Genomic DNA, 19,007 nt, shown 5'->3' with positions numbered 1-19,007 from the left:
CAAATACTACTACAGGGTAAGGGATCTTTATTTCTCTTATGGGGTGCCAACTTTGCATTGAACTTGATGGTTTATATATACCATCTCACGTCTTGCAGCTCTCCTATAGGGTAAGTATAGGTATCCCGAATGTGAAGCTGAAAAAAGAGACTCAGAAAGGATAAGGACTTTGCCCAAATTCACACAGCTGATGAGTGATGGAGCTCACATTTGTACCTGTCTACTTAAGTGTATATAAACTCTGGTCCGTCTTTTAGACAGACCTTTAACTTTTACCCACCAAATGATATTACCCCCTTATTGATTTCAACAATATTGAACATGTCTGAGGGTTGTAGAGTCCTTCTGTGACACTGCTTTATGATGCCCATATGGCTTCACTTGGAGACATCCTGGAAGCTGTAAGTTCTTAAATAATGTCTCTTCAACTTGGCTGCACTCACAGTGCCAGTAGAAGACAGATGATCCACGGCTGTGCATGGTATCATTGCAAGCTAACGTGTTACTCTGTAGTCTTGGGTTGCCATCCCCTGGAGTGTTTTGATGTGATCAGTTGTCAGTTGCAGGTCTGTTGTTTCTCTCAGCAGAAGCCCAGCCAGTGGAAGATGACAGCCCCAAAGCACTGCCTGTGTTAGGGGAGCTATCGAACTCGGATAATGACATAAACGAGTCAGTGTTCATCTGGGGAATCTCAGACAAAGCAGCACAGAGGAAAACCATCTCTGTCGATGAAGGTTTGTTTCACTTGCAACGGGAAAATCAGCAGCAGCAGCAACCAGAGCCAGTGCTCAGGCTGGGGAGAGGGAAAGGGAAGCTGAAGCTGCCACATGTGAGTAGCATTTTATGATTTCTCTGCAACTGGAAAGGAATGCTGGGGAGGGGGCTTGGCTGTGCGGTGGGCGTGCATGTGTGGCTTGGAGCTTTCTGGGTGGCTGAGGGTAGGGGAGATGGTTTACACAATTAACAAGTACATTGAGGATCTGCCAAAGGAAGTGCGAGAGCGGGCTCACACGCGCTTGCGTTTTCTCCTCGGATCATAATATATGTAAGCAGCAGGTGGGGAATTTTTTCTTTTTGTTTTTTTTTCTTCCTCTTCTTCATCCTTGAGAGTGGGTTACATAGCAGAAAGCACAGCCCGAGAGAGGCTTCCTGAGCAGAAGGACTGTTTTCTTTCCGAAGAGATTTTCTTTCCCAAGTTTGTTTTGCAGGTGTGGTGTGTAGATCTCTATTCCTTTGCCATTGAGCTGCCCTTCTGCAGGGGCGTTTGCATCCCGCTAACCACAAAGGGGCGAGGGTGACTTTTGTGTCTCTGGTTCTCAGCTCGAGTTGTCTGTAGTAAAGAGCACCAAATCCAACACAGCTTAACCTCTCAGTTGTCACTGTTAAAAGAGTTCCGTGAGCACAGCACAGGCACAGGAAACATGGGGTGCCTTTCATGCATCTGCTCAGCAGGTCTCTCAGGGTTGGCAGCATCAATCTTGAACTTTGGGAAAGTTTTTTCTTTTTGGACCAAGCTCTGGAATTTACTGTGGAACATTGGATAGGCTGAAGCTGAAAAGGGGCAGGAAAGAATATTGTTGCTTTAAAGCACTTGTGCAGCCAGCAGCAGGTGGTTGTAACATGGGGAGCTGGTTCGTGTCTTTGGGTTACTATTACTGATGCTAAGTAATGTGCTGAGTGAAAGTTCACCTGGTCATGAACTTGCTGTATTCTGGTTATCAGAAGACACAGGTGCTTGCGTGTTGTTTGTTTTCTCATCCCTGCTTCCTTCCTTCTCTCTTCAGAAGGTTTGACGTGGCTGAACATGTCATGCTGAGTGTTTACCTGCTTGAGCATCTGCAGTAAATACATACAAGTTCATCCTCTCCAAGAGGAGGGGAAAAGGGGCAGAAGGAGGGAGCCAGGGAGGGACCCATTGTTGCTCATCTTAAGGGCAGGCTTTGGGCAGCCGTGCATGACGATGAGGGTAGAAGAGTCAGAGACACTTCACACCGGGACTTGGCCAGGAGGAGAGCGGTCAGCCAATGCTTGAGTGCAGAACTGAATGCTCTTGTGCTGGAGGGTCAGGGCACAGCTCCTGAGTTGCTATGGGATGTGAGTGATACGTGAACCAAGGGAAGAGCTTCACTGGGAATCCTCTCACCCAGGCAGTGCTTTCTGACCTTTCTCATACCTTGGCACTCCAGGGAAACAGACAAGGTGGCTCAAAGCTGGGGATGAGTGGCTAGGTGGCTCAAGTGACCATCCCAGTGGAAAGCGTTCAATAGTTGGGACATCACGCTATCTGGAACCTGCCCATGGCACAAAGCTATGCCTTGGCATCCAGGTTGGGGGGATCTAATTTAAACAACCCAGGGAAAAACAAAGAAATGAGGCAAGGTGAGTAACCTGATGTCCATGCTTTGCTATTATTTATTTTTCCTATCACTAGTAACAATGCACTGAGGAAACATTACAAAGTGTCTCTTTTTTTTTAAGATTTTTTCCTAATCTCAACCTTTTATCACCTCCGGTTCTTCTCTGTTCTCTCAGTCTTTGTCCAAGCATGCCTTTTTGACACAAATGTAACTACAGCCTGGATATATTCATTTACTCTTCTTCTTTCCCAATATTATTCTATAAACACTTTCCCATCTTCCAGTACAGTTTCACATAAATGATTAATTGTGGCTGGATTAAATGGATTAATCCCTTAAGTGGGTATGCTACAATCTGTTTAGCAACTGTTGACTGTTTAAATTGCTTCTAGTTTTCCCATGATTGTAATGCCACTCTGAATATGTTCTGTGCATAAAGCAGTTTTACTTCTCTTTCTTTAAAAAAAAAATCGGATGGATTTTGGATTCAAAAAAAGGATGAATTCTCAACAGTGATATCAGAGAGGTAAAAAGTATGGACATTTTAGTGGCTTTTCCTGCTTATTACCAAACTGTTCCCCGAAACATATTTCTTTGGCCCCAAACCATCCGTAATATGGTCTAGGTAAATATCAATTGATCTAGAGCCTTACGCACATTAGATTTCCTCTCTCTCTCTGAATGAGGAACTATAAAGATGTACTCATCCCTTTTTTGCAATTTGCTTTTGAGTCCTAGTAAGCCAGGCACTAGGCACTGTGATCCTCCCTAGGACAAGCCTACAGCTTCTCAGGTGCCTTCACTTTGTCAATGATTCCCATGAAGCATGCAGGTTTAACAGCCTCCCCTTTCCATCTCTGTAGGGGTGAAGAAGGGAGGGGCAGAAGCTCTCCATCCTGTACCAGAGTGCCTGAGGAAGATGAGCAGGGGTCACGGCTTGGGGGGTGGGAGGAGCCAGCCCAGAATTCTCTCCAAGCCCTGGAGCTCAAGTCCAGCAGGCTCCCTGGCCCTTCCGTCTTCCTCTCCAGCCCTAACAGAGCCAGTATAGAGACAAACTCCCGCCTTGGACAGGATTTGAGACAGAGGCCTCACAGAGAAGGGGGAATGGGGTCCTTGGGAAGGCGAGAAGTGGCTAAGCTTATTGGGAAAAAAGGAACATGTTTTAAGGTCTCCACTGCTAGGGGTACTCCTCCCGAATGCATGTGCTTTCACGATGGGAGTCAGACAGGGCTGAATGCCAACTCTGATCAAATAAGAGTGGTTGAATGCTCCTTTCTCAGTGCCTACCTCCCTTAAGGATAATTTTATCAACAATTTATTTTTTTCTTTTATGTGGCCCATGTATCTGGTCAATTTGGAGATTAATCAGTGCTGTTCTGACCTCCTGTGTAGCTCCCCATAGATCACTTCAGTGCTAATCTCTTTTGTTCATTTAGTAATTATTTGTGCAAAATCCAGGAGTGTCCAGTGGGAGCCACACAGAAACTCAGCATATATTTGCCCACCCTGACCTACACAAGTGGAAACTGAGAGTGTCTTGGGAGTGGGATTTTCCTGCCCATAGATAAGTGGGTTTGACAAATGTGGGGGTGTTTTAGGAGCTCTATTGACTCAGTGGGCAAGGGCTTAATAGACAGAGCTGCTTCACAAAATTGGTGGGCCACTGGTGCATCTGAATTGGAGGTGATGGGGCAATGGCCTGAGAGGGGAAGGAGGCCTTGCTTCTTCAGATGCTGGGCAGACAGGGAGAAATGGTGTGCTCATGGTCTGCTGGAGAGAATAAAGCTTTGGTCTGCTAAGGATAGGACAAGAGGCTTTTAAACTGTAGCACATGTATTTAGGAAAGACATTAGTAAGGACTCCCCACATGATATCACTCATTCTTTATTGTATTATTGGTTGAAGGTCTAGCTGTCCTGCAGGATTATACTCTGGGAGAGCAAGTATGGTGTGTGCTTAATTCCCTGCTGCAACCCCACTTCTCTAAAGTTTGCCGTGTGCCAGGACATGTTTTAAGGGCACATCTACATTATTGTGTTTAATCCTCACAACAATCCTATGCAGTGTTTACTATTATTAGTCCCATTTTACAGATTTGAAAACTGAGAGACAAGGAGGTTATGCTGGAGGGTGTGTGGGATCAGGGGTTCAGAAGGAGGAGGCATTGAGGAAGGGAAAGAGTCTCAGGCCACTTAAAGTGTCAAGACCACAACTTCAGCCAAAGAAGTCAAGTTCCAGCGTCTGAGTTCTTAATCCCTGAGCCATCAACTCTTTTAACATTGGCTGAGGGAATGACTGAAAGTCTAAGAGAATGTTAAAACATGACTGTACAGCTAAAATGTACTGTAGCAGTAATAGCAATGGCGATGGTGATTTTTATAACCAAGCCACTGTTTAATATGCACCAGTCCCTTTGTACCAAAGTTTTGTATGTGCATTTTGAATTCATTCTCACAACAGCCTTATAAGATGACCACCATCCTTATCTATATTTCACCATGAAGAAATTCAGGCTCTGAGATGTTATACAACTTGTCCAAAGTCACAAAGCAAGTGAGTCTGTCTCTGACATCTGTTACCTATGACCACACCTCACTGGTGTACCAACAGTTAGCACTGGATCAAGGGCCAGAGTAGTCACAAGCAAGGTTCTCCTGGGACAGTGGAGGTGAGCTCCATGGCCTCTTTTGATCTCTTTGGACTTAGGGTCCTGGGAAGGCTTTTAGAACTACCTCCCATGATGCTGCACAAAAAGCTTCGGTCTCAGCCCATGCCTGGTACTGCCTCAAAGGCAAGTTCCTAAAGGAAGAATTCTCTGAAAAAATATCACCATGAGGCAAGTCACTGGTGCACTTGTAAGGAAAAGACAAGAACCCCAGCCAAGAAGCCAGCTTTGTTCAATGCTCTAGACCTGCACTGTCCAATATGGTAGCCGTTAGCCACATGTGGCCATTGAGCACTTGAACTGTGTGTGGCTGGTTCAAACAGAGGTGTGCCATCAGTGTACAAATATGCATCAGATCTCAGTGGCTTAGTAGTAAAACATGGAGACTAGCGATAAATTTGTATTGATTACATATTGAAATCATAATGTGTGGCATATAATGGATTAAATAAAATGTATTCTTAACATTAAGTTTACCTGTTTTAAAAGGTAAAAACCTTTTTAAAAGTTGTGGTAAAATACACATAACATAAAATTGACCATATTAACCATTTTTCAGAATACAGTTCTATAACCAATCTCCAAAACTCTTTTATCTTGCAAACTTGGTGCTCTATACCCATTAAACAACCCCCCATTCCCCCTTCCCGCAACCCCTGGCAACCACTCTTCTACTTTCCGTCTCTATGAATTTGACTACTCGAGGTACCTCATGTAAGTGGAATCACACAGTACTTGTCCTTTTGCGACTGGCTTATTTCACTTAGCATAATGCCCTCAAGGTTCATCCATGTTGTTGACTATGTCAGAATGCCCTTCCTTTTTAAAGCTGAATAATATGCCATTGTATGTAGGCACCACATTTCGTTTGTACGTTTAACTGTCAAAGGACACAAGGTTTGCTTTCACCTCCTTTTACTTTTCCTCGGTGTGGCTTCTACAAGCCTTTAAAATTGCATATGTGTCTTGTATTTGTGGTTTATGTTACATTTCTACTGGACAACGCTGCTCTGAATTTTCCTCTCTTCTTCAGTGCTTCCTCCTTCTCCTCCCTTCACCAGATGTTAGTTTGGCCTCTCTCTTCCCCCTTCCCTGAGACCTGAGCCAAGAAGAATAGCTCTGGGGGCTTCCCTGGTGGCGCAGTGGTTGAGAGTCCGCCTGCCAATGCAGGCGACACGGGTTCGTGCCCCGGTCCAGGAAGATCCCACATGCCACGTAGCAGCTGAGCCCGTGAGCCATGGCCGCTGAGCCTGCGTGTCCGGAGCCTGTGCTCCGCAACGGGAGAAGCCACAGCTGTTAGGAGGCCCATGTACCGCAAAAAAAAAAAAAAAAAAAAAAAAAAAAAAAAAAGAATATTTGCTCTGATTAAGCACTCCCTTTCATAAGGATCTATGAAAGACTGTCACATTAGGCAAAGTTTTCTGTAATTGAATGAAACTGTGACATAACTCAAGGTAGCTTTTTCCATAATACATAAGTAGAAGGCCCAATAAATTGGAACTGAGAAGGAAAAGCTTTTGAAGTGATTTGATGTTTTTAAAAGTCAACAGCTTTCCTCAGCTCACAGTCTGAGAGAGAATTTTATTAACCACCAAGCAAAGAGGAGTACAAAACCAATGAAGCATAAATTCACAGCACAGATCTATGCCAGCCTCTCACTTCTGAAGTACAGATTTTGCAGAAAGACCTGGGTATCTGGAGATTCAAGGCATTGGAATCTTGTCAGTGTCTTTTGAATTTCCCATTACTTATAGATATAACTCAAAAATTGAAAGCCTTTCAACTTTCCAATTTCCTTTCCCACCAGTCTCCACAGGCCCCTCTATAAGAAGATAAGTATTACTTTTTAGTCTCCAAATGTACAGTGCAATCCCAGGCCTCCCAGCCTTGACAGTGTTCTTACTTTAACCTGGGAGACCCTACCCCATGCATATACACCTGGTGAAATCTTACTCGTTCTTCAGGACAAAGTTCAAAGTCACCATCTCTGTGAGGCATTCCTTGACTCCAGTGCCCATTAGGTTCCCAACAGTAAACACTCCAGTTGGCACACTCCAATGATTGGTTAAAGGATGTCTCATGATGGCGCTCTTTACAAAGGTGTGCAAGGTTAAGTATAGCCAAGATGAGATGGTGAAGCAGCCCAAGGCTAGTGACCACTAGAATCAGGAAAGAAAAAACAGTTCCCAGAACTTGCCCAGATTTGTAAGAGGGGCCTCCAGACAGAAGCTGTGGCCTGTCCTAGAACACCTGCAGTGAGACAGGAGGGGATCTCTCTCCTCCACCCTCGGGTGTCCTCCCATCAACTGAACCCATCTAGGAGTGGGAAAGCACAAGTGCGCAGAGGATACCGCTCATAGACAAAGCCTCCAAGAGCACAGGGCAAGTGGAAATGTGGAGTGTGCCTCTAGAAGGACTAACAGAGATACTCTAGCACAAGCCCTTACCCCATCTCCAGAAACACCCCCTCTCTTCCCAAGACTCCCAAGAGGAACTGTTTATACCATAAGATAATGCTTGTCATATTGTATTTGTATTGTTGAATTCACTGTCTTTTCCCCAGCTACTCAGGAGACCATGAGCTCTTTGAAGGTCAGACTCATTCCTCCCATTCATATATATATTTCTGACACCTAGCAAAGTACTTGGGAGTAAATAGGTACTATATAAATATGGAGTGAATTAATGTGGTCCTTTACCACATTTTTTCCCTAAGTCTCGCACTGGAATCTGGATGATCTACAGTGAGTCTAGATTGGGAATTTCTCAATGAATTGGATACATAGGATTAATACCCTCCTTTGAGTCCCAGCTAAGGTGCTAAAATGATTTGAATAAATGATACTTAGTGCCTTGTCATGCTGTAATTGGTAGCACCTTAAATTGTGAGGAATTGAGGAACTTGAACATAAGTGGCAGGAATCAGCAGTAAGTTAGATCGACTAAGAAAATAAGTGTTTGTGTAGGTGCCCAGGAGAAATGTACTATATATACTGTGATGAGAGTTGGGTGCACAGTGAGAAATGCTGACCAGGGCAATGGAAGGCAGAGGCTAAGTGGAGACTGGACACTGAAGGGAACATTTGAGGCTCAGGTTGACACAGCCATGGTTGTTCCAGGAATAAGGTTCTACCAGGCCGACAGGATTCCTAACCAAACCAATGAGTGAAGACATATCTCTGAAGTATGTCAATGTATCTCAGGTTTGCTCACTCTACTGGGTTTAATTTTTAACCTGGAGTTTGGAGGTTGTATTTTTTTCCTAGGACTGCCATAACAGAGTACCACAAACTGGGTGGCTTCAGACAAGAGAAATGTGTTCTCTCACAGTTCTACTGGCCAGAATCTTGAAATGAAGGTGTCAGCAGGGCGATCCTCCCTCTGAAGCCTCTAGGGGAGATTGCTTCATCGCCCCTCCCAGCTTCTGGTGGCTCTAAACTCTCCTTGGCTTGGGACGTAACTCCAATCTCTGCCTCTGCCTCCATCTTCACATGGCATTTTCCCCTCTGTGTCTGTGCCTTAAATCTCCCTTTTCTTTCTCTAATAAGGACGCCATTTATTGGATTTAGGGCTCACCCTAAATCCATGATCATCTCATCTGGAGATCCTTAATTATTGCTGCAAAGATCTTGTTTCCACATAAGGTCACACTCACAAGTAGTGGGGGTTTAGAAATGTACATCCCTTTTGGGGACCACCATCCAACCCACCACAGAGGTTACGTTAGCTCTGGTTAGTTAGCCTCCTTTCCAAAGCCAAGCGCTTCCCTCTAGTCCATGTTTTCTCATCTTCTTGAATCTAAGATCTTGTCCCCATCCATTATTTCTATTTTCTCTTTTGCATCTTTAACGTTTTTGCCTTGCTCCTTCCCTTTGGGGTAAAAACAAACCACCTTCTCACTGCCTGATTGTACCTTCAAAATTTAAATCCTTTTCCAATACCACCACACCTCACAAAAGCTCCCCTCCCCACTACCACTCCAAGGAAGGACCCGCCCTCCCCCTTTACTTCTCACACATTTCTGGGCTTTTGCTCTCATCAAAAAAGAAGCACCTTTCTGAAGTAACCAGGAAAGTTCAGGTTGCCCAACCTTATAAATACAGGTTCTCTTTGGTCCTTCTGACCCTCTCTGCAATATCTAATTATCTTGGCTATCTCTTCCTGCTTGGAGTTTCTCTCTTACCTCAAGGTGTCAAGTTAGGGCTTGCAGGGAAAAATCTCCCTCAACTATATCCTTCCCAGCTGCTAATGGATTATTATCCTGAACTTAACATTTGTTGGGTTCCTTCCCTCTATGCCACACGGGTTGACTTTTCTTTAAAAATCTACTTAAAGAAAAATAACATTTCTGACACCTGTCAAGTATTCAAAAGGTGGCTTTTTTACTGAACCACACTTGGGTCTGCTTGCCCTCACGCAGTAAAACCAAACTACTGACACCAAGTTGTGGTAAAGGAAAGTGTGGCATTTACTGCAGGCCCCCAAACAAGGAGAAGGGGCAGCTCAAGCTCAAAAGACCTGAAATCCCCTATTGCTTTCAGGCAAGGGGTTTTAAAGGCAGTGTGAGGGAGGGGGCTTCAGAGTGTGATCGACTCATGCACAATTCTCAGATTGGTTGGCATCAAGGTGAGGTTTCAAGCATCATCAGCCTTCTGGTTTCAACCAGTCTAGGGTCTATGTGCTGTGGTCAGCAGTTTTCCTCTGGTGAGGGTCTGCTTCCTGTAAAAACAACTTAGGAATATGTGTCAGGCCTTTATCTGTATCTTTCAGGGAACTGAGAGTTTGGTAATTCTGCGATGTGACAGACTTATAGTCTAAATTGTTACCAGTTCCCCAGCCCAACAGCTACATCTTCAGGTTTCCTCATCATTAACTCTTGAGCCAGCCTTTTGAGACTCAGAGGAAGCCTGGGAGACTAAAGCAAAAGCCTTTTACTTCAAAGGACAGGGACACAGGGGCTTGTATACAGGTTCAGCTTCTTATTTTTAAATAAAAATACTTATTACAACAAAAATACCATTCCCATCCCTGACGTAGTATTACATCTGTTCAACAGATTTGAGCCATCTAGTCTTACCTAGTTATCATCTGGCCTTGGAAAGGCATCCAAGATAAGGGCACAGTCCAGTGCTCTGCTGTTTCATAAGACATGGATTCAGACTCTGACCACAGTGACGCCCACCACCTTCTTTCCATGGCAGGGCTTTATAGGTTCTGCTGATGAAGGGACCTGCAATGCACAGTGGCTCCTGGCCATTCACTAGTTGGTCAGTCTGTGGGTGTGTTACTGTGGCCCTTCCCAGTGCTAACAAGAGAAGAGGGATTTGTGAATTCAGCTGTTGTTTAGACTCCAGCCAGCAGCAAAATCTGTGATCCATGGATGCTCCCTTACAATCTTGGTTTTAGTTGTTTTCTTAGAAAAGCATCCATTTCATCAAGATATTCAAGGCCATCGGAGTAAATCTGTATACGGTATTCTTCTATAAAATTGCAACTCCTTCTATATTGGCAGTTATGTCTCTTCTTATCCCTAATATTACTCTTTTGTGTTTTCTCCATCTTTCTTTTTATATTTTAATTTATCTTTTCAACAGACCGCTTTGAGTTTTACTGATTAATTTTAGTTATCCATTTCATTGATTTGGTTTTATTAAACTTTTATTAATATAGAGTATACGTACAAGAAGGTGCGCATAGTACAGCTCAGTGTATTTTCACAAAGTAAACACATTCATGTAATCACTAGATCAAGAAATAAAATGGTACCAGCACAGCAGCCCAGGAGCCTCCTGGGAGCCCTTCCAGTCAACTGCCCCCTAAGGGTAGCATTATCCTCCCTTTGAACAGCATAAATTCATTTTGCCTGTCAGTCCTTCTACTTCTTATACAATCTACTCATATAAAATATATGTATTCTTTTGTGTCTGGTTTTACTCACTATTATGGACAGTTTCTCATCTGTAACCTACTTTGAGTGTTATCAAGATTGGAGACAATGAGTGTCAGTTACCTGCACAGGGGCTGGCTATAGCAGATATGTGAGTTATTATCATGAAAAGGGGGCATTATCTGCAGATGGGTGATGTGGGAACGAGGAGGGGAGGGGAGGAGTGTGTGCAGTGGACAAAGCTCAGCTAATTTATCCTGACTAGTTTCCAAACATGGTCAGGACCATGATAGGAAGACCCATGTAGGAAAGCAGGATTTTGGTACTTCCTTTCCAACGACCTGATGACATGGTAAGTGTACCAGGTTTCATTATTTTCCAACAGTCCATTATAAAAATTTTCAAACCCATTGAAACACTGAATTTACAGCAAACACCCATGTACCCACCACCTGGCTTCTATAATTAACATTTTGCTCTTCATGCTTGATCACATATTTATGTCTGTCCATTCATCAATCCATTTTTATTTTTTATGCATTTTAGAGGAAGTTGCTTTAGTAGTAGGGTTTTAAAAAAAAATTAGGTGAAATTCACATAACATAAAATTAGTCATTTTAAACTGAGTAACTCAGTGTTATTTAGTACATTTATGTTGTATATCACATCTATCTAGTTCCAAAACCTTTCTGTCACTCCAGAATAAAGCCCCTTATCAACTAAGCCATTACTCTTCATTCCTTCTTCCTCCCAGCTCCTGGTGACCTCCAATCTATCTGTTTCTATATTTACCTATTCTAGATATTTAATGTAAACAGAATCATACAATATGTGACCTTTTGTGTCTGGTTTCTTTCACTTAGCATAATGTTTTTAAAATTCATCCACGATGTAGCACATTCCTTTTTATGGTTGAATGATATTCCATTGTGTGAGTATACCAGAGTTTGTATACCCATTCATCCATTGATGGACATTTGGGTGGCTTTCACCTTTTGGCTATCGTGTATCTGAGAATTTGTGTACAAAGATATGGTTAAGTACTTGCCTTCAATTTGGGGTAAATATACGTAAGAATAGAATTTCTGGGTCATATAGTAATTCTATGTTTAACTTTTTGTGGAACGGCCAAACTATCTTTCTGGTATGGTAGTAAGTTCTTAAGCCCCAGGAAATCTCTTGCTCAAGGTGGGCATACTTGTCCTAAGATTAGATGGCATACCTCCATGGCCAGCTATTAGCATTAATTTAGCCCCAGTTTGATTAGCCCCCTTTCTGGATAAAATACAGAGGGATTTTATGGCACGTGAGAGGAGATGTTGCTTAAGCAGCCTACAATTGCCTCTTGTCTCCTATAGGGTGTGTCAATTCAACTGTCAGTGGAGGGGCAGGGTGTATAATCTCTTGGGATATAGACTACTCAATTAATGATTCCTGTTGTGTAATCAGTGAGTCTCCATTCCGGGAAACTGCCACATGGAGCAAGACCCCTCTGATACCACAGAAAGCAGCACCAGGTCCCCTTATGATTTCCTGGGTTATGCTAGGAGTTAAGTACAACAGATTTGGGTTGGAGAGAGAGGAATTTGCCAAAGAGATGCATGGGAGTGGCAATCCTTGGAATAGACGCTGACAGCTGGCGTGAGATTTCTGAGGGCTGCCCTGCTCTGTGAGCCTGAGAAAACAGGAGACATTCCAACTATTGTATGATATCATCTGTGTCTTAGTAGCATTTTTTTTTAAACTATGGACTTAATGGCTATTACATTGGCTCCTATATCTTTTTTCCCCAAAAGTTGAATCTTTGAAATTCCCATGAAAGCACATTCAGTTGCCGTTTCTGTTCCAACTTGATGACAGAATCATCCCTAATAATGAAAACAAATCTGTTATTGGCAAAGCAGTCCAGGTGTTGCTTTTGGAGAGTCAGGAAGGGGAAGCAAAAAGTCTCAGAGTGGCCCAGAGATTACAACAGATTAACAAAGGCTGTTTGCAAACAGGCCAATAACCCACCACTTTGCACATCATGTTATCATGTGCAAATCCCATTCACAAAAACCTGGTGGAGTCAGCAGAGAGGGTGCTGGTGGATCTTGATCTTCAGGTAAAGAACTCCAGATCAAAAAGGATATGTAACTTATTCAAGGCCATAGAGCTAGTAAGGAACAGGTTCAGAGCGCAAATCCTGTGCTGTTTCCAGTGTAGGAGCAAAAGAGAATGATCATCCAACGTGCTGGGGAAATAAAACTTTGGAGTCACCTAGAACCTGGTTTGGGCTGTTGGAACAGTGACTCGGTCACTGACCAGTCATGTAACCACTAGTTCACTGAGCCCCTTATCTTCATTTTCTTCACTTTCAGTGGAGCTGACGCTAGCTATAAGATTAACGTGAAGATAGAATGAAATAGTGTACATGAAGTACTTTACGTGCTAGCAATTGCAGGTGCTCAAAAAATTGTAGCTTTCCTGCCCCAACCAGATCATGCTAGCAGATTCTAGAAAATCTGTTCCCACGACTTCTTCAACCCTTGCTCTTTTTCTCCTAAGTGTCCTAAATTGCACATGCCCTGACCCTAAGCAAAGTCCATCAGAGATATTAGCCTTGACATAAAAACAATGGGGTTGCTTTGAGATGAGGAGACACTTTGCAGTCAGAAGGTAGGGACAATCAATGTTCATTACTTAATTAGGATAAACTTCCATTTATATGTCCAGCTGTTTGGAAGCAAGACCTAATCAAAGGCCCATTATTCACAAGGCTGGCTTGGCAAAGGGCCGCTTAGTTAAGGCAGTGAATTTAACATGAAAGGGAAGAGGGAGCCGGAACACTGCGGCTTGGTACATTGTGCATTAGTGAGTCTTTTGGTCCTAGTTCTGCAAGCTTTCTTTAACAGAGGTTAACCCAGATGCTGAAGACTGACTGTACCAGGCGTCCATGGCAGTCGTGAGCAAGTGGTAGCATTTCATCCCCTTGTCAAATTTCCAAATTGGGCAAACTTGAGAACAAGACTGAGAGGCAGAAATGTCTTGTCAAATTTCACGGAAATTGCTGGTCCCCAAAGACAGAAATAAACCTTTCAGACCATTATAGGGCAGAACAGAGTTGACTGTCCTATGTCTGCTGCAGAATTTGGAACTTGCCAGACTTTGGAAAGGTCATTCAGTGTAGACTTTTGTACACTTATGTTCCAATAGCACTCATTCTTTAATATGGAATTCTCATTCGTGACTGTTGTAATATTAATGGTAATATTTATATCATTATGTTCTAAAACCAGACAGTGTGAGACACAAATTAATAAGCATTTGCTCAACACCCACAGGCCACCAGGTGCTGCTGCTACAATGGGGAGAGGTATTGCAGAAGTGGATGAAGAGATAAATGATTTATTTTTCACATTTTGTAAGCACATTCGCATTATACAAGCACTCTGCACATTTGCATAATCTGCTAGTTGAATGAATAAATTGACAGTGCATTGTGGAATTGCCTTCATGATGTGGTGAGGATATAATTGCTGTTATTGTTATAACTGATCTCATTTGCTGAGTACCGACTGGACTGGTGGCGGGGTGGGGGGGGGGCGAGGGGGGGTACCACGTGAGGACAGCAGAGGGCAGTGGTTAAGAGCACCAAATCCGAAGCCACATTGCTGCGTTTGGTTCCTGACTCTGCTGCTTTCTAGCTGTGTAGGCTTCAAAAGCAGGTTGATTTCTTTGTGCTTCAGTTTCTGCATCTGTAGAATCGGAATGGTAACAGTGATCCCTGCTTTGTAGGATCGTTATAAAGACTAAACGAAGTAACTTTTGTCATGTGATCAGAACAGTACTTGGCACAATGTAATAATAATCATCATCATCATAATCCCCACTCACCCACCCACACACACCGGGGCAAAGTGCCCATTTTTTAAAGGAGGAAGCTGATTCCTAATGCCTCAGGGGTAGAGTAACCTTGAAATTCAGGTTGTGCTTGCTCCAAGTACATTCTCCTCCCACGAAGCCTGCGACATCCTGACACTGAATGGAGTGTGCTGACCCTGGCGTGCCCACTGTCATGATGAGGCAGAGCTCTCTTGTGCCTCCCTCTCCAGAGATGAACATTTCACGAGCATGTACACATCCCAACTTTGCTGGAGCTGGGGTCACCATTTCCAAAAGAACAGTCTCTGCCTAAATGTACGAGGGCTTTAAGAAGTTCAAAGAGATTCCTACTGCACTTATAAGCACTTCTTCAGTTCTCACTCTGTCTAAAATAGAAATGCAATCTCAGAGATGCTTTTATCCGAGAGATCAATCTCCCCAGGCTCCACTCCACACTCACGGTGGAGACAGCATGGTCCTGAGGGTCTGTAGTATGTTGAAGATCCTAGGGTTGGGGCTAGGCTGGAGGTGATGAGAGTTTTAAATTGGCATCACCAAAAACAGGACAGTCATTGTGGTGAGGAGAAATCACAGTCGGACTTCCCTGGTGGTGCAGTGGTTAAGAGTCTGCCTGCCAATGCAGGGTACACGGGTTCGAGCTCTGGTCCAGGAAGATCCCACATGCCGCAGAGTAAGTAAGCCCATGTGCCACAACTACTGAGCCTGTGCTCTAGAGCCCACATGCCAAAACTACTGAAGCCCGTGCGCCTAGAGCCACAACAAGAGAAACCACCACAGTGAGAAGCCTGTGCGCCCCAACGAAGAGTAGCCCCTGCTCGCCACAACTAGAGAAAGCCTGAGCAGCAATGAAGACAAAATGCAGCCATAAATAAATAAATAAATTGATTTTTTTTAAAAAAGAAAGAAATCACAGTCAAAGAAGGAACCAGAGATCAAGGTAAAGAAGCAGTAGAAAGCCTCATAACTCAGTAGCAGAAATGTAAGTTGGCGTTGCCTTGTCAAAGACATTTGACAACGCTTATAAAATTTGATATAATTTATCTGTATAATTTAAACCAGTAATTTTACTGCTTGGAATTTATTCTAAGAAAATAATCATTATTTTTAACACAGATTAAGTGCAGTGATGTTCATCCCAACATCAACTTTAATGGCATAAATTTGGAATCAACAACAGAGAGATGGTTAATTACATACAGTAGAATATTTTACAGTTATTAAAATTAATATTTTAAAATGTGGGGAAATTGCTCTTCAAGTAATATTAATGTTAAATGAAAAATAGCAATATACAGAGCTATGTGAAAAAGTATAACAGTTCCATAAAAAACAACAATCACCCCCACAAAAAAAAAAAAAAAAAAAAAAGAAGCAGTAGAAGGTGCCCATTCTGAAGAGCAAGGAAGTAAAATCGCAAGACAGGTCAATGCTGGAGCTGAGATAAATGGGCACTGGAGAGTGAAGCCTGAAGCAGGGTGGGGTGGGGAGCTCTAGACAGTCTGAACCTACTGTTGTGAAGTGGCCTGTCCAGCTGCATTGGTGCCTGGATGTTTGCTTGTTTGAGAGGGGCTCTACAGGGCTCGAGTCAAATAGGAGTCCCTTGATTTATCAAAGGAATCTCTAGAGTTTGAGTCCAGTGAGATTTAATCTGATGTTGAAGATTCTGTTCAGTCTTATAACAGTGAGGATACCTTAGGAGATGTCTGAGTCAGTGCAACATATTAAAGTCATATCCATACTCAAGTATGCCAATGCGATAATTTGATGGGAGAAGCAAGGAGAAGAGAAATACTAAAGTCCTGTTGAGCAAACATTATCAGTAGCATTTCTCTTCAGTTTATCAGCAACCTATCATTACACAAATGAGAATTTCATTACTCCCAAGGGAGAGACTTGATTTCTGAGGTACCTCTAGGGCTATGAGGTCAATGGAGACAAATGATCTTTGGCTAAAATTCTGCATTCTTGTGGTATTACTTTGTTTCCAAACACGGAAGCAAAACACTGATCAGGAGTAACCAGGAAAGGAGAGTCACCCACCCAGACTGAGTTATACCAATGTCTTTATTATTTGACGGAAGTAGATCATATTGGAGGGAGGTTAAGCTTTGTCTTATGCTGGGCTTAGTCCTGAACCGGGAAGATGATCCTACTTCTCTTAGAACATGGCATCGGCCCTTTATTGGGCAACCTTGGATTTTTCCATTTTACCCATCAAAAGTAATAGTAATTCTTGAATCAGCCTCTTCAGTGTTTTCCCCTTGAAAGAATAAAAGGATAAAGAGCCTGGATTTGCAGGGCTGGGAGGTCCTTCATGAACAGGCAAAATGTGCCCAATCATCACAGGGGAAACTTGTGAATCTGACAAAAACCTGTCTTCCAAATCCCTTGAATCCTTCCTCAGAACCACCCCTACCTTTGTCTTTGTTCTAGATCAGTCATGTATCTGTATATGGTTTTGGTACTCTTTGGACTGGCTTCCTGGCTCCTTTATTTCTGTATTTGGCTTACTTTATGCACTTTCTTGAGAACTGTTTCTGCCTCTACTCTAGCAACTCACTGGCAACCTTGGCAACTAACTTGAATGCTGCTTTCCCTCTCCGCTTATGCCTCTTCTCCACTCCTAGGGTTCTGGAGCCTAAATGGACTGGTAATGGTAGATGTGCTTTCTCTTCCAACTTGGAGTGTTGACTACATTTGGCAACCTCCTGAAGGTGTTTCCTGAGATACCTCCCCCAGATCCCAGGGGGTATAGGCTGTGACTCATCCACTAGCTGCATGCCAGGAACTTTGCAAACACTGTGCTAAATACATCATATTAAGTCTCCCAACAACCCTCAAGAGGTAATTATTGTTAATTCTATTTACTGGAGAAATTTTGGATTGTGTTCTAGACATTGTGTTGTTATGATGTAGAGATTCTGTATTCCGTTATATTCCTCTAAAGAGTTTTGATATATTTTATAGCAGGCAGTAACTTGCTTAGACTCAAATTGCACAAGACTCTGTCTTGCCTCTGGTAAGTGGCAGCTAAAATCTCAGTTCAACTCTTTTTTCCTTTAGCTGGGTGGTTTGCAGTCTGCTTCACGCATGTATAGTTCAAGGGTCAGCTACAGATTTGGGCAGAGTTAATGCACAGAATCTGGGGCTCCCCTATTCTGGCATTCTCCTTTCTGGGCTTCCCTCTTCACTTTCCAGAGTCTGTAGCCACCTTGGATTCTGTCTCCAATTCCTCAGACCAGAAAGATGGCAAGTGTTCTCGTATTCCTTCAGCTGGCCTGTGTCACACTGTGACTATGGCCTACCCTAGAGTTGCAACAAAATGGGGATCTCACCCTCTGTTGATCTCTTCTTCCAAGTCTCGACTCCTTTCTAAAATCTGCTTGCTTTTGTTGTCTCTTCAGAGACTCTGGGTATATTTTGCCCTTTGAATATTTTGTCCTAAGTTTATAGCTGTTGTTCATGGAGACTGGTCTGCTGGGCACTTACTCCATCACACTGAAAGTAGAACTCCAGAAAATATTCAAAAGATACTATCAATAACTACTACCTATCATTATTCTCATGACCAATCTTCTCTTGCTGAGTCACAGAATCACAGATATCCTGGGCAGGCATTGTGAAGCAGACAGAAAAAAGCAACCAAGATAGATCTCTGGAATATAGCATTAGTACCCCTTTGCAAGGTTTGCAAAGCTGTGGTTCTTTCCAGAGCTGCGTGGATGCATCACCCTTTCTGAGTCGCCATGTATATGTGGGGAGAAGGAGGCAGGGTCATTTTCTTGAGTAAGGCACAATTGATGAGGTGTTAATTCTTCTCTACCTACATCTCCCTCAGAGGACACACAGCAAACAGCTCTCACTCTGGAGACAGGAAGCTTGCCAAAGTGCATCACATCAGCAGGACGTGACTGGACTGTGTTTTGGAGTGACTGAAGAGGCAACAGCACCACGTCCAAGTTCTTTGTGGCTCTTAGCAGGTCACAGAAGGGAACCAGCTCTCTCTTACAACCCCGCCCGATGGAACTTGGAGTTTATCTGTGGGACAGGAGCCACAAGGTATATTTCCCACAAGGAGTATGACTGTGCTCCTGGCAAGGGCCGAAAAGGTGATGAGACTGCTGCCAGGGAGGTCCTCCACGTCAGAGGACAGCAGAAATTGATATTCCTGACAACCAGGCACTCCTTGGGTGCCTCCACAACCCAGAAACCA

General features: G+C 43.3%; 1 protein-coding gene across 1 annotated transcript in view; it reads left to right on the top strand.

Moving 5' to 3' along the window:
- Positions 1-682: 682 nt before the first annotated feature.
- The window catches only part of ANKFN1 (ankyrin repeat and fibronectin type III domain containing 1), a gene marked incomplete at its 3' end in the record, with an annotated part of 433,720 nt that continues 415,395 nt past the window's right edge, over positions 683-19,007 (top strand). The window contains exon 1 of the mRNA XM_082859995.1: positions 683-829. The remainder of the gene's footprint in view (positions 830-19,007) is intronic.

Source organism: Leucopleurus acutus (genome assembly GCF_964270905.1).
Source record: "Leucopleurus acutus genome assembly, chromosome: 19".
Taxonomy (NCBI): domain Eukaryota; kingdom Metazoa; phylum Chordata; class Mammalia; order Artiodactyla; family Delphinidae; genus Leucopleurus; species Leucopleurus acutus.
This window is presented reverse-complemented; position numbering and strand designations above follow the sequence as displayed.